The 22,885-nt window shown below is 43.4% G+C and overlaps 1 protein-coding gene and 1 long non-coding RNA gene across 11 annotated transcripts in view; one reads left to right on the top strand and one right to left on the bottom strand.

Moving 5' to 3' along the window:
* LOC140911684 (uncharacterized) overlaps positions 1-22,885 on the bottom strand; it is a 100,772-nt gene that overhangs the window by 14,990 nt on the left and 62,897 nt on the right. The window contains exon 7 of one of the 3 annotated variants that reach the window (XR_013635842.1): positions 6,622-6,813. The exons of the other annotated variants lie outside the window; for them this stretch is intronic. This is a non-coding gene — a long non-coding RNA (uncharacterized LOC140911684). Of the gene's footprint in view, positions 1-6,621; positions 6,814-22,885 lie in introns of those variants that run through there. 3 annotated transcript variants of the gene reach the window in all.
* TJP2 (tight junction protein 2) overlaps positions 1-22,885 on the top strand; it is a 94,304-nt gene that overhangs the window by 32,440 nt on the left and 38,979 nt on the right. The window contains exon 1 of one of the 8 annotated variants that reach the window (XM_073345174.2): positions 9,252-9,273. The exons of 6 other annotated variants lie outside the window; for them this stretch is intronic. The gene's annotated coding sequence lies outside the window, so the exon portion shown is untranslated. Of the gene's footprint in view, positions 1-9,251; positions 9,274-15,468; positions 15,490-22,885 lie in introns of those variants that run through there. One more of the 8 variants, XM_073345177.2, reaches the window with a different exon arrangement.

The following is a 22,885-nucleotide window of genomic DNA, read 5'->3' as shown; positions in this document are numbered from 1 at the left end:
TTAATTTTACTGTGGTATGTGTTAGCCCCATTTTATGGATAGGGGAAACTAAGAGACACAGCTGACCTGCCCAAGATTATATAGGAATCTGAGGAAGAGCTGGGAATAGAACCTAGATCTTCTGGGCTAAGATTTTTAACACTAGATGCCTAAAATTAAGCTTCTAAGTCCTTATTTAGGTGCCCGAATAAGTGGTCTAATTCTCACAAGTATCCAACTGTAACAGAATATACCCCTGTAGTCACACCCTACTCACTATTGTAATAATCTTTATCCAAAGTATGCCTTGTAAGGTATCATTTGAAAACTCATGAATTGCTGGTCAATATTGTCCTGGTAAAATGTGTATGACAACATAGTATATGAAGTTATAAGATCCCACTGTATGATGTTGTTAACACACGTTCCAAACCCCACAGCCCTACCCAAGCAGAAGTTGGCAAACAGGTCTGTCCTAAACAAAGGAATGTGTGCTCTGGTTCATTTGCATTTAAGCAGTAAACAGAGTCATCAAGCAGGAAGGGAATACAAAGGAAGTTAAAGCAGGTGAAAAAACAAGCAGGGAATATCCTTCCACATAGCCTCTTTGGCTCCTGTTTATCAGCTGGAAATGTTTTTCAGAAGAGAGACTGAAACTATAAAGAGTGGGGACAAACACCCCTCGGCATCCTTCTCACTCTCTGCCCATCGCATTTACTGCACCTAAGAGACAAATGGGGAGAAGTAATTGGACTCTGGTGGAGGAATCCTGACCTAGAGAGTTTGGTCAGTAATCTGCTGGAGCATATGATGAGAGAGTTTGCATTGCAACTAAGAAAGTTTCTTAAGTAGATACTAGTAAGAGTTTTATCTTTTTCTTGTAACCATTTCTGACTTTTATGCATCATTACTTAAAATCTCTCTTTGTAGTTAATAAACTTGTTTTGTTGTTTTATCTAATCCAGTGTGTTCAAATTGAAGTGTCTGGATAACCTCATTTGGAGTAATGTGTGCATATTATTCCCTTTAAAGGAATAATGGACTCAAATACAATGTATTTGTACTCTCCAAGAGAGGGTTGGGCAGTATGGGACATATATGTTTCTGGGGAAAATCTGAGACAGGGAGTGTTTTGGGGTCACCCTGTGGTGATTTTTAAGGATGGTAAGAGCTAAAGTGTAGCTGACTGGCTGCACCACACACAGAGACATAGCTGGGAGCAACTTACACGCTGAAGGCTGTTTGTGAGCAGCAAGGCATTGTAAAGGGCACCTCAGGTTAGAGGGTAGGGGTGACACAGCTACTCATTAGTCTAGGTTGTACCCTGGTATGTCACACTGGCATCTCTCACTGAAGTGTTCCTAGTCCCCTGATTTTACCACTATATATATCATTGCTTGGTAATCATGACATTGACATAAATATTACATGTAAAAATACATAAATATGTTTGTTGGAAAATCCAGGAAAAAGGCACAGTTCAGAAATGATAAAATACAGCATAATTCACAACGTAAAAAATAACCACCTGGTTTTGATTAGTACAACCAGTTGCCGGTCAATGGGGAATATTGTTTGGCAGGAGTGTGTGTGCTGATTACTACAAGATACAAATTAAAAATAATGTTAAAATGTTACAGTCTGGAGTGTTCTTGCTGAAGCTGGTGGCTGCACAATTCCTTCATTCACAGTAATATTTGATAATTTGCAGAAGTAATAACGGGTTTCTCATGACCATGTGCTCCAGCAAGTCATCTCTCTAAATTGCTGCTGCACAGAATGTAGATTGTTTGCCTGTGGTCAAATTCAATATCTGCTTTGTGTATTTAAACTAAAGAGCACAATGGGAGGTGAGGTTATGGAGAGAGGAGTTTGCACACTTGTCGTATAGTTCAGTGATGTTTAATTCTCCTAGGAATGGGATTGATTTTAAAATATCACTCCTTGCAATGCCCCTGTGCACATGGAGTTGCAGCGGTGGCCTCTTCATCTTGTTTGGCATGTAAAATAATGACTGGATTGTGTAAGCTGTGATTCACAGATATCCCTTCGGTCCCCTCTAGAACAGACAACGAGAATGCTATACTATTATTTTGAAATGGTAGTTCTGCTCTTGCATAACCATTCCCACTGCAGTATGCCATGTAACGGGGGGGACAGGTGAGTGTTCCCACTTAATGATTTTCAGAGAGTTAGGTAACATTCCAGCAGGGCATGCTGCACTCCCTCAGAATATTCTCTCTCACAGGTCCCCAGGGCACTGAGACCTGTGAGAGGGAGAATTAACTGTGGTGTTAGGAAGTGAGCAGAAGAAGCTCTAGGTGTGAAGCTGACAGTGGCTTATGTTTTGACTTGGTGGGTCGGTGGGTGTGTTAGTTGTATGATACAGAATGGATCCCATTGTGGCCGGAGAGACACTTATGGTCCTCCAGGCACTAAACTGGGGCCTTTAAGGGCAACTTGTGAGTGATATACACGTTTTCTTCCTATGTGTTAAAAATATGCTCCCTGAGACATGCCCTCAGACCCTGTGGCTTTGCTTCGGCTTTGATTTATCACTATGCGGAGATTGGGAGCAGTGTTTGCTCCACTGCTTTCCCTGCTGCACCCAGAGTAGCTTTGGTGTGAGCCAGGAGTGATCTGAGCAGTTGCTGTCCCTTCCCTGCCATTTCAGGTCAGCACATCCCTGGCACTGCAGAAGAGGGAAGAGAATGGTAGCTGTGGCTACTCCATTGCCTGCTTACCAGCCAGGCTGAGGGAGCTCCTGGGAGAGCAAGATAGGAGCTTGACTAGCTCTGCCTGAACTTAGGAGGGGACCTAGCAAGGGATGGCTCGCCTCCCACCCACTACCCTCCTCCACCCAGGGTAGTCCAGGAGTGGGGAAAAGGAAGAGAAGCTGAGAGCAGCATGGGGTCTTCTCTAACTTGTGCCAGCTGGCTATGGTCCCCAAGGGACCACCTGCTGGCTGGGGATAGCTGGAGAATGCTGCATTCCTGCCCTTAACAAGCCTCATGCTCTATGCTTGCTGGGGATTGCTTACCCTCCCCTTACCACATAAATTCCTGGCAGGGGACTTGCAGATGATTTCTCTTCCTTTTACAGTACAGAAAATGAGAGAGAGGGGACGATGGGCTTCCTGAAATAAGTTTGTCCCTCAGGATGAAAAGATTGGACGTTGTTTCTATAAAATATTTGGCTGCAATTTTGCTTTGTTGTTCTGCAATGGAACGAACTGAAGACAAGTGTGTGTTCTGAATTTAAGTCCTCATTACAAATTTTGCCCTTTCAGGGTGCTGTTGCATAGCAGTACTCTTTGTGAGGGATAGTTTAGAAAGAAGGATTTGGAGACTGAACTAGAGAAGAATTGGGTTACACGGCTTGGTGTACAGCAGCAGTTCTCAACCAGGGATCCTTGGCTTATTGGGGGTCCGTGAGCCTTTTCAGGGGGCTGCCAAGCAGGGCCACCCTGAGCCTGGGTACCTGGCAGCTGAAGCTTGGAGTTGTGAGCCCTGCTCTCTCCTAAAGCCATGAGCCTCAGCACATCCTGCCCCCTGGGCAGAAGGCCTGAGTCCCGGCTCCCCGTGGGGCAGAACCCCAGAGCTCCAGCAGAAGCTGCCCCATGGGGCTAAAGCCCCAAGCTACCCCCCACCCCATGGGGCAGAAGCCCCAAGTCCTCAAGACCCCCCCCTCAGCCCTGTGGGGCAGAAGCTCCCACCTGAAGCTGAAACCCAGAGCCCTTCCTCCACCACCACCACCTGCAGCTGAAGCCTGGAGCCACCCTTGCCCCTCCCATGGCAGTGGTGTTTTTACAGTATGTTGCGGTCGGGGAGGAAAGAAAAAGGTTGAGAATCCCTGGTGTACAGGAAATCCTCCATTGTTTTCTCTGTAAGCATGTGGACACATCAAACAAAGTAATACATTGTTTGCACTTTTCTGAAGTGTTGTTACATCTGTATGCTCCCTGTATTACTCAACTGCTGTCTTCTCTTCCCTTATCTGTGTATCTTATATGCACAGAAGGCCTCTCTGTCTGGGGTAGGTGTGGGGTGGAAGCAATTTTTTTTAAGCTTTAGTTCTTTGCAACCAACTCCTGCCCTATCCTCCTGGAGTTGCGTTGCTCTGGTGGTTGAATGATAGAGCTGGAGAGAGAAAATTACAGTCCCTTTTTCTGAATCAAGCCGTGTGATTTCTGCCGGAGTCCTCCCTTTCAAAGCTTCTGTACATTCCTTTCTAGTTTCAGCAAGTTTCTGAATATACTATAGAGAAAATATGCTCTTTCACTGCATACCATACCAGCTTTAGCTTTGTGTTCTATAAACACTGCTGGATCTACATCCTTCTCATAGATTCCAAGGCCAGAAGGGACCATTGTGATTATCTAGTCCAATGGTTCTCAATGTTTTTGGGCTCAAAATGTTAATGGCCTGTTGCGATCCAGTAAATAGTCTTGGGGTGGAGGCCCTGATGTGGTTTCTGAGGGGTCTTGCCCAGCACTCATCCCACAGCGGCAGCTTCTGCAGCTCCTGTGCTTTGGGGTTGGCTGGGCTTGGCTCTCTGCTCCTCCAGGGTTGCAGCGCTGTTCAGGCTTGGCCCTGCCCCCCTTCCCCCTCCAGACTTGACCAAATTTGTGTGAGTGGAGATGTGACCTGGCTTACGGGGTTGCAGTGCCACTCACTCAAATTTGGCCTACTCAGACTGCTTTTGTCATGACGACTGGGCCAAACCTGGGTGGTGCTGGGGCCCCAGAAGTTGCAGTGCCTGGAGGCGAGCCCAGGCAGCCCCGTGGGATAGGAGCTGCCACACAGTGTTATAACTAGGCATGGTATGGTTTTGCCACCCTTACTTCTGCGCTGCTGCTGGCAACGGCACTGCCTTTAGAGCTGGGTGGCCAGAGAGCAGCGGCTGCTGGCCAGGCACCCAGCTCTGAAAGCAGCGCTGCAGCCAGAAGCCAGGCAGAAGTAAGGGTGGCAATACTATGCTTGCTGCAGGGTTTGTCTCTCTCTCTTCCCCCTCTCCCCCCACCCCAGCTTTGCACCCTGGGTGTCACCTTGCCCTAATTACTGCCCTGCTGCCACATGACCCTTTGAAATATTCTGGCAACCCAATTTTTGGTCCCAACACATGGGTTGAGAAACCTGTGACTTCCTGTGTAACATAGGAATAATTACGGGGAAGTTCTATGGCCTAACGCTAACCTTTTAGAAAAAATACAATCTTGATTTAAAAATCGTTGGTAATGGAGAATCCAACAGAGAATTATTTGGTAAATACACCTCTACCCCGATATAACGCTGTCCTCGGGAGCCAAAAAATCTTACCACATTATAGGTGAAACTGCATTATATCGAACTTGCTTTGATCCATCGGAGCACACAGCCCCGCCCCCCCCGCCCCCCCGGAGTGCTGCTTTACCGCGTTATATCCGAATTCGTGTTATATCGGGTCGCGTTATATTGGGGTAGAGGTGTAGTTCCAATGGTTAATTTACATTCACTGTTAAAAGTTTATACCTTATTTCCAGTCTAGATTTGTCTAGCTTCAACTTCCAGCCATTGGCTCATGTTATAACTTTATCTGCTCCATTGAAGAGCCCATTATTAAATATTTGTTCCCCATGTAGATATTTATAGACTGTAATCAAGTCACCCCTTAACCTTCTTTTTGTTAAGCTAAATAGATGGAACTCCTTGAGTTTATCACTGTAAGGCATGTTTTTTAATCCTTTAATCATTCTTCTGGCTCTTCTCTGAACCCTCTCCAATTTATCAACATCTTTCTGGAATTGTGGACACCAGAACTGGACACATTATTTGAGCAATGGTTGCACCAGCGGCAAATATAGAGGCAGTGCTGGTGCTAGCCAGCTGGGGGCCCGAAGCAGGAATATCTTGCCCCCACCCCACATACTAATAATTAATAGGTGGCCCCTTTGAATGGCTCAATGTCCTAAGCAGTTGTTTAGTCTGCTTATGCCTAGCGCCAGCTCTATAATAGAGGTAAAATAATCTTTCTACTCCTACTCTACATTCCCTTGTTTGTGCATCTAAGGATTGCATTAGTTCTTTTGGCCACAGCATCACACTAGGAGCTTGTATTCAGATGATTATCCATCACAACTCCCAAGTCTTTTTCAGAGTCACTACTTTCCAAGATAGAGTCCCCCCATCCTGTAAGTATGGCCTACATTCTTTGTTCCTAGATGTATACATTTACAGTTAGCTGTATTAAAACCCATGTTTGCTTGTGCCCAGTTTACCTAGTGATCTAGATTGCTCTGTATCTGTGACTTGTCCTATTCATTATTTACCACTCTCCCAATTTTTGTATCATCTGAAAACTTTATCAGTGATAATTTTATGTTTCCTTTCAGGTTATTGATTAAAAATGTCAAATAGCATAAGGGGCCAAGAACAGATCCTTGTGGGACCCCACTGGAAATACACCTGCTCATTAATGATTCCCCATTTACCATTACAAGTTTGAAACCTATCAGCTGGCCAGTTTTTAATCATTTCATGTGTGCCATGTTAATTTTATGTTGACTGAGGTTTTTAGTCAAAATATCATGTGATACCAAGTCAAATGGCTTAAAGACTTCTAAGTATATTATGTCAACACTATTACCTTTATCCACCAAAATTGTAATCTCACAAAAAAAAAAAAAAGTTAGTTTGACAGGATTTATTTTCCATAAACCCAGGTTGATTTGCATTAATTACATTACCCTCTTTTAATTCTTCATTAATTGAGTCCTGTTATCAGCCACTCCATTATCTTGCCCAGGATCAATGTCTGGCTGACAGGCCTATCATTACCTAGGTCATCTCTTTTGCCCTTTAAAAAAAAAAAAAAAGTACTTCAAGACTTATTGAAAATCCACATTAACGGTTCAGTGAGATCATCAGCCAGCTCTTTTAAAACTCTTGGATGCAAGTTATCTGGACCTGATGATTTAAAAATGTCTAACTTTAGTAGCTTCTGTTTAACATCCTATAGAGGTACTAGTGGAATTGAAAGGGTATTACCATCAGCATGTGATGAGACAATATTATCTGTTTCCCACACCCAATGCAGAACAGAGAAGTGTTCAATAAATATTTGGGTTTTTTTTTCTGCATTATTATTGAGAATTCTACCATTCACATCTACTAATGGACCAATACCATTCTTGGGATTCTTAAAACTCCTAATTTGTCCTGTGACAGAGTGCAGGGGGTGAACTGGTGAGCCTACACTCTAATCATTCACATGTTAATTTAGTTCCCCTTAAGAAAGCTGATGGGGGTAATCAGACAGTTGGGCTGGCCAGCTGAATGAGAGGAGGAGCCAATTTGCCCCATCAGACCAAGGCTGATAAAGAGGCAGGAAGGACATGTCAAAGAGGAGGGAGAGGGGACTAGGGCTAGTTGAGCTCAGCAACATGGAGGCCTCAAGGGTGGGAGACCTCTGTTCCCCTCAGGTCCTGGGGAGAAGGCCCAAAATCAGAGTTGGTGCTGTAAATAGATTGTTCACAGGGGTTGTTGTAGAAATAGTGGAGGGAAATAAATAAAATAAATGAAATAAAAGGGTACAGTGAATGCACAACCACTGCAGTCCATACAGTTTCTGCAGGGGAGAAGGCGGGAGTGGAGCCATGCCCTGTGACAGTCCTCAACTCTGCTGGCCATAGATTTCTCCTTGCTTGCTTTTCTTATCCTTGTACTAGCCCATTTAATTTCTGAATTAATGTAAAAGTTTACATATAAAACAGCTGTCCATGAGTAAAGCATTTTGTTTTGTTTTATTTGTGTTTGTTCTGGATAGGGAGAAAAGTACCATTTTAGATGACAAACTTTATTAGGAAGGTTTCAGAGTAGCAGCCATGTTAGTCTGTATCCGCAAAAAGAAAAGGAGTACTTGTGGCACCTTAGAGACTAACAAATTTATTTGAGCATAAGCTTTCGTGAGCTACAGTGGCTCACGAAAGCTTATGCTCAAATAAATTTGTTAGTCTCTGAGGTGCCACAAGTACTCCTTTTATTAGGAAGAAATATCAAACTTTCTACATTTAGGCAGGCATAACATATCTGTGTTTGGCACGAAAACTATAATGTTGAGATCTCTGCTGTTGCAAGATATTACTTTGTGGAAAGTGGGGCAACAGTGAATTATTCAGAAATTATTTAAAACATATATAATAAAAGATTAGACACTGTTCCAGTAACACTATTGCCCATCTAAAAGTCTCAGTCTTCCAATGTAGATCTTGAATACATAATATCCTTTTCTAGTAAAAGATTACTTCTTTTTATTAAGAGGAAAAAAGCGATCACAGATGCTAGCCACTGTGAATATGAATGGGTTGCTCAAAAATGAAGTTTTACCAGATTTATTATAGTCATTCAGGAGGGGCTTTGAAAATCTAGGGAGGTATAATGATCCAAATCAGGAAAAAGAAATCCCCAGATGTGGCAGGGAAAAGGAATACATTTAATTACAGTCAGTGGATGCTATTGATTAACGAAGTGAGCTTTGGGCAATGGGAAGGAAGTCCTGGAAACGATGAATTTTCAGGGAGGCAGAGAAGGGGAAATGTTTTTATAGACTAGAAATGTGCCAAAACTTTTGAGTGACTGAGTCATTTAAAAAAAAAACAAAAAAAACCCAAAACCCATAAGCTATAAATAACCAGTCAAATTTAGATTAGGCTTCATATGATGAGTGTAAATATTCTGCTAATAAAAGGGCCACAAACTTCCTATTTGACCTTTGGCAAGTCCTTTTACCTCTCTGCACCTGTTTCCCCATCTGTAAACTAGGAAATACTTCCCTAGCCAGTGGGAATGTAAATACTTCCTTACCTCCCAGCGTCGTTGTACAGCTTAATTGGTTAATGTTTGTGAAATGCTCTCAGGTCATCTTTTGGGATGGCTCTAATAGTACAAAGTCCTATTATTGGCCTGGGATTTCATGAGTAGCTTCTCTGTCTCTGACTCAGCTATTCTTCCTACTTCAGTATAACCGGGGCCAGGGCTTGATGGACAGTATGTCTCTGTGCGCAGCAGTCTAATTACTTTGCAAACTTCCTTAGAAATGGGGTCACCTGATCTGAAAGGGGGCAGCATTTCTGGAGCTGGTGCATTGAATGGCTAATTCGATTCCCTCCTCCCATCGTGTGAGGCGTAAAGCGAACAATTAATTCCCCGCAGGCGGCTCTCTCTGAACTTCTAAGGGGGAAGAAGAAATGTTACAATGGGAGCTGCACAGGGTTCCACCAGGAGCAAACCAATTGGACCTGCAGGGGGGAGGGAACAGGTCTGTAACAAATATCCTCACCCATCCCTACTTCCCTTCCAGCCTGATTTCCATTCAGCTCAGGGAGGCTTCTTTTGTCCACTTCCCCGTAGGGTAAAGCTGTTGTAAAACAGGGAGATGTATGTGGTGAAGCGACACCCCGTGCACAGAAAATGGTAGTGACGTACAGTATAGTGTGGTGCCCCAGGGTGGTCGCACTTGGCGATGGAAGGGCTTTTAGTTACAGTTGCATCGTGGCTCTGGGATTAACAGCACCGGCGGAGGGTGCAGAGGGTTCTGGGGGTGGGATCTCGGGGAAATTATAGCCTAAAGAGCCTGAGTTTGTTTAGCCTAGTAAAGTGCAGCTAAGAGACAAGCCACCCCAAAAGGGTGGTTGGGGTGGGGTGTGTCTGCCTCTCCCCTCACAACTGTGATACCTCCGAGATGCTGGCCAGAGGAGATCACTTGCTGGACCCTGGGCGGGAGCTCTCAGTATGGCTCGGAGTAAGTTTGTGTCTCTTTTGGGATAATTTCTCTCTCTCTCTCCCTTGCCCCCCCCCTCTTTTAAGGGGGTTCTGTGAACCTGTAAGGAGTTCAGGGGACTATAGCAGAGATGCTGATCTGCTCAGCCCTGCTGTAGCTGGAACTGTCTCAGTTGGCAGGCACAGTTACATCTATAGCAATAATTCTTTCAATGAATAAAAAGCTGACTATGAAGTTACTTGACTGTTGACAATGGTAATTTTTGTAACAACAATATCCTCCCTTTGTTGACATAAATGCTGCCCTGGCCCTGTTTTCCTCCCCCATTGGTGGTGAAACTCCCTTGGGGATGCATTTGCTTTGTTAATTTCGTGGCGCTATAGGTTTGCATGGTGCTTTAAACTATACAAACAGAGGAATTGTGGATATGAGAAAAAAAGTTTCCAGTTATTATGGGCCTGAGTTAGGCTGATTTGTTCTGCTCCACCAGTTGTAGATCTATATTTTCTAACTCTTTAGCAGCAGCATGGGTTAATGTTGAAGGATTATGACATTCCTGGATTTTCAGTTTAAATCAAACCCTAATGGGCTTTATTGTCGTTAACATCCTTCCTGGAATGCTCTAAAATATGTTTTGGTTTGGTTTTTTGGTCTGAGACTCAACTTCAATTGCTTGACTTCATGCATTCTGTATTTTTAAACATATTTGTGCTCTGGACAAAAGTAGGTCTTTACTGGGAGTAGAGAACTACTGTACATGTAAGCCATTAACTTTAATTTTTGTTAAAAAGAAAGAAAATAACTTTTACATTTCATGTAAAAGTATTTGCTTTTTTTTCACTCTTCCAAACTAAAATAACTAACTTAAGTGTCATACAATTAACTTTCTTTTTTGTTTTTAATATAAATGGACTGTGGGACTTGGGGGCTCAGGTGATTATCAGTGTGAAATACAGTTTATCTCTAGTTCCCCAGTTAAAATATGACCAAGGGCCACAGTAAATAAAAGTAACTTCCATATGTTGGCTTGTTTAGTGATTTCTGAAATCAGTTGGTAGTCTAAGACCATTTCCTGTATGTTTTGTGGTAGGATTTATTTTGTTTTGTTTTTAATAAGTATACAATATGTCAGTATAGTAGTGAGGACACATCAGCTGTCACCTGAACTATCATTTTATTTTTCTTTCCTGTTTAAAATAAAATAAAAACCACCCTTGAAACATTCAAATTATATACATAAGTAATCTGTGTAATGCTGTGCCCCCATTGCTGTTACCCTATTCTCCCCATCCTACTCTCTTTGTTGTCTGCTGCACCCATTTGTTTCATCTTTCTAAATGAAGTTTGTAGTTTTGGGAGAAGAGATGATCTTTCATAATATGTCTGTACACAATCCTGATGTGGAGTCTTTGGAGGCCCACTGTAACACAAATAACTACAGTGGTTGGTACCTGTGCTGCTAGACTGAGCACAGACACACAAACCCTTGTGAGAACCGACTGATGATCTTATCCCTAGGAGTGGTCCCTCTAGGCGCGATTAGAGCTACACTGGTCAAGGCGAGTGTTGAAGCTTGACCTTGCACAGCCACAGTGTCTGTTGGTAGCACTGGGATCTGAAATCTAGAGATTAGCATTGTATACAACAATTGCTTTCACACTTTGCAAAATATGCACAATGGTTTTATTTATTTCATGTCAAAAATGAAATTATTCCTGGAATAAGACATTCTATGGTGAGTTTCAGCTCAATAGCTCACCCTTAAATCTCAGAAAAAAGTTCTGTGATAGAAACCTTTGATTAACTGCTGTAGAGCAGTTATGAAAACACAGCTCGATTCAGCCTGTGAGAATTCAGATTTTTTTTTTATCATGTAAGGAAACCATTTTGCTACGTGAATTATTTTACCTAATAATACCACATGTTCAAGGTATTAAGGGGGCCTGTGGAGTTTTGCATTAATTTAGGGAATCATGGAACAGTTTCTGTCTTTTCCAGCCACTTCAAACTATTTAGATGGCAAAATGTGACCCTAACTGGCCAACCAAGAATTTCTCCAGTGCAGATTGCAGAAGAGTTCTCAGCTGGCATAAACCCCAAATAACCAACTACTACACCAACTTCCCCCTGGTGTAGGAAACAAGTTGGGGGGCGGGGGGGTCAGAGCATATCTGTGCTACACCATTTCATAACTGGCATGGCCCCTTAGAGATCATCACCAACTAGGGTAAGTTAGAGCAGCCCCAAAACTGTTCTAATTTACATGGATGGGCCGTGGCTGGAGCAAATGCATCATGAGAATCACGGATGTGAAACTTGCTCCCTTATGCCCATCCCACACTCAACATGAGAAGATGTCAGTACAAGAAGTAAACTGTGCCTATATTTGTTGCAAGACTACATGTACATTGCTGACACTTAGGTAACTTCTGGTGAAATTCCTCAACACTGATTAGCTGTAACTGACCAGAGTTCAGGGAGGACCAAATCTACTTCTGTTGTCCTCATATTTTCAGAGCTCAGCATGTATGAAGCTAGATTAGTGATTTTAAGTGTAATTGTGAGATTTACTGTCAAATTAGGGTTTGATGGGAGAGAAAGATTAAAAGAGTTTAATAAAATGGATAAAAATTTGAGTACTGCTTTCACTGGTGGGAGTAGAATTCTGGAGCTGTTGAAGTCCGTGGCAAAAACTTCCACTGACTTCAGTGGCACCAGGATTTCACCCTTTGTCTTTATTTGCACTGTGCCACAAACTTTCTTTGCCTTCAGTATCTGATGTGATTCTTCATCTTCCAAAAACAAAACCACTATCAATATTTGCTTCCTCAGCGGCCCTCCACAATATATGTGCCTTGCAGATATCCTGTTGATATACAGTCAACAGCAGCAACAAAAGAAATTAATGGCAAGGAATATCTTTTTATAGATTCTGTAGTCTTTTGCCACTAATATTGCTTTAGTTTTTCACAACTCTTGTTGGGATGGCTGACCCTTTTTTAGATTCAGTAGCTTTTTAAAAAGATAGTCTTGATCTAATGGTTTCTTGATATAGCTGCGAGAAGTGAGATGCTTATATATTATTCCATTATACTGTAGTTTAAATAATGTACATATGCAGTATATGATGTTAGTCTTCCCTTTACTCTCTCTTCTCCAGTCTGTGTTGACAAGGCATTTCAAAGGCTCTCATCTGGTAAAATGTCACTTACGAAGCTTGAGAAATGTTGTGAGTCTCTCATGTGCTTGTCAGGGGGAACACAGGTCATCCAGTTATGCTGTCATACCAGGCTTCACAAAGAGATCTGTGAGAAGTAAATTGTTGGCTTTTTTTTTTTTTTTTTTTGAGCTGTGCTGCTTGCTTCCAGGCTCTGCAGTTGGCTCAAATTACACCTTGTTCTCTGTTTCAAAGCTGACACTGCAAAATCTGTTGACTATTGTGAAATTATTTGTTGTCATCTAATGGCCAGGGTTCTTCTGCATAATTCAGAATATTTATTTGAGATGGACCTATCTCAGGAGATGTGAAATATTTTGGTTCCACAATTAGATGGTTTTATGGATAACCTCAATTTCATATGCATTCATCTAGTTGAGTTACTCTAGAGGTAAAAATAGGGACGCTTTTAGATGGTCTGCAATATCAATTTATTTTTAAACAATTATTTACATTATTACCATGACGATAGCTCAGCAAATCAATAGTGTATGTAACAAGTATGGTTTTGCATTCAAATGTCACTGAAACCTTACATTTCTATAACTAGTTTAACAAGAGCATGTGAACTATGTTTATTGTTCAGTTTATCCTAATGTTGTGATAGTGATGCTACAGTCATAGCTGAGAAGACATTTTCATTCTAATCTTCTGTTTTCAAACACTTCTAACTTTCCAAGCATGGAATTATGTATGTTCTTGGCCCAGTGTTTAATTTGTTTGGCTGCACTTCTGTTAGACCAGTTACTGAGTGATCAGATTTCTGTGTGCACATTAGCTCAAACAGGATATATTTTTATTTTTATAATCAGCCTGCCTTGTCAAGGACTGTTGTATCAGAGATATTTCCTCACTGATGATATTCTGCTTCATAGTTCCAGGGCTGGGGTTCAGGCCAGAGGATTTCATTTTTGAAAATTGTGTATAAATGCTGTACTTTTTTGGTTTGTCAAATGAAAGGCACTGTGATTTCCACTTTTCCCCAGTCATGTCATTTTATTATGCTTTTTTCACTATTTTGCGTTTTTCACTGATTTTTGGAACCCTAACTCATGGTGAGCAGTAGTTATTCGTGCCAGTAGTCCCATACTACTGGTGTGAATAGGTACTACCTGTTGTAAGTAAGGCTTAGCTAACAGTGATCGAAATGACAGCCCAGAGAAGATGATCAAACAGAAAATTAATGCAACATTCCAGTCTGAAGAGGGGCAAGAATTTTATCCTGCCTATTGGTAGGGAACTTTACCCTCACGTGCCCGTCTCTCCAATCCCTTGAGAAGAGGGATGGAAAATTCTTGGATTTTCCATTCTGTTACGTTACTCTTTATATATATCTTGCTCTCGCTCTCATCCAAAAGCACTAAGGAGGCTGTTAGCAGAGTGAGCATGTCGGTGAGTTGCCCTCACAGCCTCTCATGGAATATTGCCGTAAGCTCACTCAAATGGAGGCAACCCTTGAAGTGATTTATTTGTTTAGAATCCTAAGTTTAAACGTGGATAAGTTTAAGGATCAACATAATTTTAAATTGATAAACAGGATGCTCCTATGATGCTGTCTCAGAAGATTTATTTCTACATTGAGCCTTTAGGCTAGGTAAGGATAGAAATGCAAGTTCACTGCTCCAGGAGGGACCCTGGGGAGGAAATTTAGTCATGGTTCCTTTTCTGCTTCCCTTTGCTCATGGGGGAGAAAGTTAATTTACTGCAGGCTTTTATAGGGTGTGGTTCACTTAATCCCCCTGCTTCATGGTAGCTGGCATGTTGAATAGGAGGTTGGGCAAAATCAAAGCTCCATGCCTTTCATCCTTTCTCTGCCCATCTGCTTGGGAGGAGTGCGAGTAGCCAGTATGCAGACCCTGCATTCCCAAGCCCCCACACCTATAGCCTTGATGAGGGATAATGTGATCATGTATGGGGTGGGCTTGGTCCCAATCTAGCTTTTAGTCGGTGCAATCTGAACCTAGTTAGTTGGTGGGTATGTGTAAAACCAGGCTCAACTTTCACCACTTTGGGAATTCTTTCTTTGTAAACATGGACCAGTTCGTCAGAAGCCAGGTAGATGTTTTAGTTGATAAATGACTGAGTCAAATTCATTGCTGACTCCCCACGTGCAATCCCAGTGAAGCCAACGGGGTGACAAGTCGGTGCTGAATGTGACCCTATAATTCTATATGTGCAGAGCAAGCCCCTGAGACACCTTTGGAGGAAAAGTAGAGCTAAGTGAGAGTTTCTTGGGGGGTGGGATGGGGTCTGAACTACTGACTTGATGGGCCACAGATCACAAAATCCATGTGAGATGAGGCCAAGGAAGAGATGAAAATTCAGGAAGCAGTTAAAGGGTGGCAGAGCTGATTATAGTTGCAGAATGCGCTGACCAATGGAAACTAGCAGTTTGGTAAAGAGTTTGCTAATGTATCAAACTCACACACTGACACATTCACAATTTTATCTTCTTCCTTTGCCTAGACCCCGCCTGCTGTTGCCAAGATCTAACAATTGCAGCACAGTTTACAGTGGTTGATAGGATAGACAAAGAGGTCAGTGTCTGAATTCTCAAAAATAGCAGAAGTTTTTTGTGTGGCTATTGCTCTAATTCACCTCTCTGTGAGGTGACTTAGCGTACTTCCATGGGTTCATAATTATTTTAATTGTCGAAGTACATATAAATACATTAACAAATTCGTTTGATAGCATCAGTCAAAATGCCAAAATTATTTTTTTCCAAAGGTCTGAATTATTTGAGCAAAAGAGAGAACCTTCAAGGTTGACAAAGTTGAGACTAAAATTTTGTCTTTACCTATGCTATGGGATTGGGGTACTGCCTCGCATGTGGTATGTATCTTTTGGAGAGAACTGTGTTGTGACCCTAAGTTCTGGGGTGAGTATGTAGTTTTGGGGGGAAAGAGGGGTGGCGGCAGACGTTGGTCTTTGAACACTGTAAAATAAAGACTGTCCAAACTGTGTAGAATTTGAGATTGTTCGGTATGCTTTTATCAGTCAAGAAAAGAGAGCTAAACTGACGGCTTATAATCTGTTTCTTATTGCTACAGGGGAACACTTTTATAACAATAGTAATGCCTGGAAGGGTATGGCCTATCATTCTTCTGTTAATAGAGCTAGAACAAAGGATAAGAGAAATGTTAATAGGAAAAGAAAATCTAATTTGGCTGAGACCAAGCTCAAAAACTGACAATTGTTTTGAATTGTCTTACATTATGACTGGATGATTAGGTATAAATGCTGACCGGCCTGGTTTTATCCTAGCAATGAATTGTGCTTAAAAAAATCAAGTTACTTATAGTACTACACCAGTACCCAACTTGTTCTTTTAGATCTAGTGGTTTTACTTCTTGGATAATAATTTAGGCAATGCAGGGTCATGGGAACTGCATAGGTGCAACTTCTGGCCAGAAGCTGATCTGTGCTAGTGCTCGGTATAATTTTAGTGCTTAAAGTATTGGATATTGATTTGTTTGGGGAGAGGGAACGTGCATTATTTTGTTTATTATTTAAGGCATAATATAATGGTACTCTCATTGTGCAAGAAAATCTAGTTCTGTAGTCGACATCATACCAATTGAGTAAGAAGAATCTAAACTACTATTGTGGGTCATGGACACCCATGAGCTATTATATTAACTGAGGCATGTTTGTTTTTATTTATATGCAAGGATAGCATCTGTTTAAAAACCATGCTCCTGTTTGAACATGGTTACTTGGTACAAGGGCAGGTAAACGTCTAAGATGTCTATGAATTAAGTAGTTGTGGGGTAGAAAAGTCCTTATTTCTATCTTAGTTTTTTACTTTTGTGCACTTGTCAGTACTCTCTGCAGTCGGTTTTGCTGTTTTCCCTGATCAGTTAGGCCCTGGTCCTGCAAACACATACTTAGCTTTGCATCCTGACTTAAATGGGACTACATTCCTGCTTGAAGTTAAGCTTGTGTGAAAGTGTTTGCAGGACTGGGGCCTTAAGTTGTCTTCCCATGTTTTTGTGTGGGGGTCTCTTATGCAGCAACAGGGAGAGTAAAACAATGTTAAAAATTAGAAAATACACTTGCGAAACCACAAGAATTGACAGGGAGACACAGGCAGTAACTGAAACTGCTTTTACCATTTGTTTTAATTAACTAGACTTCAAGTTTATGGTGTCCTTTCAATCATGCAACCTTGTTGCAGTACATTTAAAATGAGATTTATACTATACTGTTCTGTATAAGTGGTGCAAGATGAGATAAAGGTAAGGACGAATATCAAGAAAAAGGAAACAGAAATTAACAAAGAAAAAATCCTAGATCTTCTCCCTTTTTTACTTAAGGGGCTTAATTTATTTTCCAACACACAGCAGAGTGTATTTAATTTCCAGGAAATCTTTCCAGGTATCTTGAAGCTTTGTGAACTCATCATTATATTCCAGAAGTGTGTTTAAAAAAAAAAAAGGGAGGGGGGGAGGGAAACCAAGCTATTTTTGTCAGATCTTTAGCCATTTGAATATTGTATTACCTGGCATGCCCAAACTCAAGAAGCAGGCTCTTTATTTTCTGTGCAACTGCAACAGCATGATGGAGACATAAATAAACATGCCCAGGATTGTAAAAATACTACTTCCTTCACAGGAGTGATCCAGTACCTCTCAGGACACTTCAGACAATCAGTTCCTGTGATGATAAGCTACCATACACAAAGGAATAAAATTTTGAAAAGGGAATGTTTTAGTTCCCAGAGGCTTATTTCTCAAGAGGAAGAAATGAGCCTCTATAAAAGATAACTAATGTAAAATATTTTGGCTCTATTTTTTAAAACAGGATATAACTTTTTATTGGCTGAAACTCTGCTGCTTTTTTTAGTTGAAGTTGTTCCACGTCTAGGTTTTAAACAATTGGTTATTTCCTGTTGGGGGAAATAGAGGAACAATTCCAGCATAATTCTATAATGGTTCTTGGTTAGAGTTTTGAAGAAATACAACGCATGAGATATTAGGGGTTGACCTGCCACTGCAACAAACTAAGCCACATTTTTGTCATGACTTTTAAAAGTTTCCGGTATGTGTGATCTGTGTCCATCACAGCTATATTTGGATACAACCTGCTCCATTTTTCCAGTTTAAAATAGTCTTTTATTTATATTGACATGGGGTGTTTGTTGTGCTGGTATGTGATGCACATATAAACACAGTAGAATTCGGCTGTTTCGGAGGTAATCTCCATTTTCCAATTCTTTTCAAAATAAAAATCGGACTCAGTCTTTTTTCCCCCTTCTCCTCCAAATTGGGTGCAAGAGTGTACATGGATTTCTTCACTTGAAGAACCATTGCCCAGGTATTGGCTCAGATTTTAAATGCCCAGAGTTCTGTTTTCATTGTACCTGGGGTTGCAGGCAGAAAAAAGTACCAAACTCACATTTTCATGGTAAGAATGAAGACCAAGGCCCCAACCCTGTAAGCACTTGAATTCAATGGGACTACTCTCATAGGTAAAGTTATTCCCTGTGTGTAAGTGTTGGTAGGAATAGGGTCTCTTTCAAAAGTTGCTTTACAAGCTTACAGTTAGAAGTAGGAATGCTTTCAGGTCATGGTTTTGCGGTGGGTGAGTTTTTTGTGTTTTTCTTTGTTTAAAGTATTGAATTCGAGTATTTAATTTAAATGTAATCCAGAGCTCAGGCTGCAGCCTGAGGCCCGCCTCCATGAGTCAGCTGACGCAGGCCAGCTGCATGTTTCTTTATCCCTGTGCAGACATACCCTCAGAGCCCAGGTCAACTGACTCAGTCTCGCACTATGGGGCTAAAAATACAGCGTAGATATTCGGGCTTGTGCTAGAGCCTGGGCTCTGAAACCCAGTAAGGGGAGGTTGGGTCTTGGAGTAGGGTTGCCAGGCATCCAGTTTTCGACCAGAACACCCAGTCAAAAAAGGACCCTCGTGGATCTGGTCAACACAGCTGAATGGGCCGTTAAAAGTCCGGTTGGCGGTGCAGTGGGGCTAAGGCAGGCTCCCTGCCTGCCCTGGCTCCACACGGCTCCCGGAAGCAGCAGGCATGTCTGGCTCCTAGGCACAGGGGTGGCCACAGGGGCTCTGTGCGCTGCCCTGCACCAAGCACCAGCTCTGCAGCTCCCATTGGCCCGGAACTGCAGCCAGTGGGAGCTGCAGGGGCAGCGCACAGAGCCCCTGGGGTCACCCCTGAGCATAGGAGCCGGACATGCCTGCCGCTTCTGGGAGCCATGCGGAGCCAGGGCAGGCAGGGAGCCTGCCTTAACCACACTGGGATACCAACTGGGAGCTGTCTGTGGTAAACCCCAAAGTCCGCACTCTGAACTCCCTGCCCCAGCCCTGAGCCCCCTCCTGCACTCCAAACCCTCAGACCAGAGCCTCCTCGTACACTCCAAACCACTCATCCCTGGCCCCATCCCAGAGCCCTCACCCCTTCCCGTACCCTTGCCCCAGCCTGGAGCCCCATCCCGCACCCTGAACCCCTCATGTTGGAGCCCACACCTCCAGCCAGAGCCCTCCCCTTCCCGCTGCATCCCTACCCCCTGTCCCCGCCTGGTGAAAGTAAGTAAGGGTTGGGGAGAGCGAGCGATGGAGGGAAGGGGGGATGGAGTGAATGGGGGCAGGGCCTTTGAGAACGGATGGGGCAAGGGCATTTGGTTTTGTGTGATTAGAAAGTTGGCACCCCTATCTTGTAGCCCAGGCTCCAGCCCAAGCCCAAACATCTACGCTGCTATTTTTAGCCCCATAGCTCAAGGCCGAGTCAGTTGACCCAGACTCTGAGGGTATGTCTGCACAGGGATAAAAAAACAAGCAGGTGGCCTGGGTCAGCTGACTCAGGGAGGGGAGCCTGAGACTTCCTGCCATGGGTCTTTTTTGCAGTGTAGATGTACCCTGTATGACTTACATATGTATGGCTTAGAGCCTGGGCTCCAGCCATACACAGTATGACAGACGAGAGATAAATATGGGACTTGAGAGCTTGCTGGATGAAAAGCCACTTCAAAAATGTAGGGTGGGATTTGTCTTCCAGTGGGACTAGTGCTCCTAAATCCTTAGAAGCTAGTGAAAACCTCACCCTTAAATTATAGCCACTGTATTTTTGGCCCAAAAATGTGGCAAAATCTGCAGATTAGTCCAAAAAAGATGACTTTCTATTTATTTATCAATTCAGGTTAAATGTAGTCACTCTAGAATGGATAGTAAAATACTAAGTGCTCCTTTATCAATCTGGAGGAATATTAGGTAGAGAAATAAGAAGAAAAGTTCATAGATTGGCCTCTTTTTCTGACATATAGCTTGAATAATTTTATAATACGCTATTCACTCAGCTACATTTCGAGTCCACTCTGTTGCAGAGATAAGTAAGGAAAGTTATCATTGCACTAGCACCATATTGAGGTATACTAGCCATAAATAATATGCAGAAAAATCCAAACAAAGTGTGCATTATTCTGCTCCAAATCTGCTTTGTCATTCTCTTCAGCGTGTTAACCCCACCCCCGCACATACACACACTTCTAGTTTCCAACATAACTCTTCATATGAGAGAGTCAGAGTGTCCTAACTTGTATAGCTGTATCATTGCACCATCTAGTGGAATATGGAGTCTATAATGTACACGCTTTGGATTGGGACATGAAGCTGTGCTGATTTATACCTGCTGAGGATCATGCCCACAGTATACAGAAGTGATGTCTAGATATCTAATGGACCATTGGAGGGATTTGGGGTTGTTTATTCGATTTTTAGGGTTTCAGCATTTAACTCTATATGTAAGGTGTCTGGTGCCGCCTTACTAACATTCAGTGGGGGTGTTTTGGTTGGCTAGCTCCAGTACTAAAAGGGGAACGTCTATGGGAAACCAGGACCCTGAGACTGATAGCCCCAGGAACAATGGGGAGAAGCCAATGCTCCAGGTCAGCCTGAATGACAGGGCGGGCAGGCTAATCAGGGAGTCAGGAGGCCCGGGAGGTCCCGCCCTCTGGGTGAGCTGGATTTACTTGGGTCAGACAGAGTGGGGCCGAACTAAGGAGAAATCAGGGGCCCACGCTAAGCTGGGGAGCAGAACTGTGCGAGATCCAGAGGGACCAGAAAAGCAGCCCAGAGAGAGCAGACCCTGTGCTGGGAGCAGAGCTGCAGCCCCAAGGCTAGAGCCACAGCCCAGAGAGAGCAGACTTGGCCTGGCAGCAGAGCTGCAGCAACCAGAGCCAGAGGGGCCAGAAAAGCAGCCCAGGAAGCAGGTCAGTGCTGGGAGCAGAGTCACAGAAGCAGCCTGCAGAGCAGACCTGTCCTGGGAGCAGAGCTGTAGCAACCAGAGGCAGAGGGGCCAAAGAAGCAGCCCAGGGAGCTGGAGGCAGAGCAGAAGCAGCAGCAATGCTGAGACAGAGTGGTGGAGCTGGGGCTGGAGCAGTCCGGAGCTGGGTGTGGTGAGCAGCTAGGGAGAGCAAGGGGGACCCTGGACAGTGGGCCCAGCACAGGGAGACGCCTCAGCCAAGAGGCTCTGCAGGCCAGGCTTGGATTGTAACCCCGACAGGGCAGGGGTGACACTGGGAAGAAGGGTCCTACCACTTAGCGCCTGAGAGCGTGTGGCCACCACCAGAGCAAGTGTCCAACCCACAGCATCCCTACAGCTACAGCCAGGGCCTGAGAAGAAGGCCTGGGACTTACAAGGAACAGACTGTGAACTGCCCTGATATTCCAGAGACACTCTGTGCACCAGGTGTAGGTGGGTAGGGCTTGTCAGAGTAAAGGTTCGATGGGCCTGCTTAACAGGGGAACCCCAGCTACTGCTGAGGGGATGCCACATGCTGGGTTCCTGCTTCCCCCCGCGATTCACCTATTCCCTTTTTCTCCATCTCATTCCCCTCCCCACCCTCCCACATTCCCCTCCCCTCACTCCCACATTCCCCTCCCTCATTTCCCCCAGCCCCACCATGGGCACTCAGTGTTGCACAGAATAGAAAACAGGAAGGCTCCCAGCATACAGAAGGGGAGCACAACTGGCACTAGGAGCCAGGAGGTGGTGTTCAGCTGCAGAGTAAGAGGAGCCTAGATGCAGCCTCCTTCAGCTGGGATAATGAGCCCTGCTCTGAGAAGGATTAGATGATGTTTTTTTAAACTATAAAATAGTTTTAGCAACTCTAGGAAACTTTTGCAAAATTTCCTTAGTGCTTTAAAGGCCTAAACCTGATTTATAACGGAATAGGAAATGCTTTTCCCTTTGATCCTTGTTTACACTAGGAAAATTGGGCTTCTTAATTCTCCACCAATGTTTGCAACAGTGGAGCTGTAGTGGAAACAAAACTTGGACGTTTTTACTTCAGTATCATCTAACCCCGCTCTCAGTAGCGTGATGACCGTACCCATATCCACGAGAGCCATTGCCCTATGTATTCCGTAGCAGTCTGGTCCTAAATTCTGCCTCGCAGTCCCTGGATTCTGTGGTATAATTCTGCAGCAAAGGGTAGAAACAACAGCAAATTTTGTGGCTCTAACTACAGTTTCCATCATGAGTCCATGTTTCTTCCTAACTTTCCTATTGTAGATACAGCCTTTCTTTGCAAAACGTGACTATGTTTGCTGCTAGAAGGGAGGGAAGAAAGCTGGGCGGCAGCATGGTCCAGTAGCTAGAGCATTGGATTGGAAATAAAGAGGCCTGCGTTCTGTTCCTGGTTCTGCCTATGAAATAGGGTGTCTCTTCACTAACCAAAAACGTGTGTCCTTAGCTCTTTGTTCGCTTACTCGAGTTAACTAACACAAGGTAAAATCCTAGTGAAGCCAATGCAATTTTTAGTCTTCATCCATGTTAGCAAGTTGAGTTAGACTGTGGGGGAGCCTAGGATTTAACCTGACCTGCTAACTTGTGTGAAAACTACAGATTTCCTTGGAGGCACTAAGATTTTTAACTTGTGTTAGTTAACTTGAGCAAGCTAATTCAAAGAGTTAAGGACA

Source organism: Lepidochelys kempii, chromosome 5 (genome assembly GCF_965140285.1).
Source record: "Lepidochelys kempii isolate rLepKem1 chromosome 5, rLepKem1.hap1, whole genome shotgun sequence".
NCBI lineage: Eukaryota > Metazoa > Chordata > Testudines > Cheloniidae > Lepidochelys > Lepidochelys kempii.
This window is presented reverse-complemented; position numbering and strand designations above follow the sequence as displayed.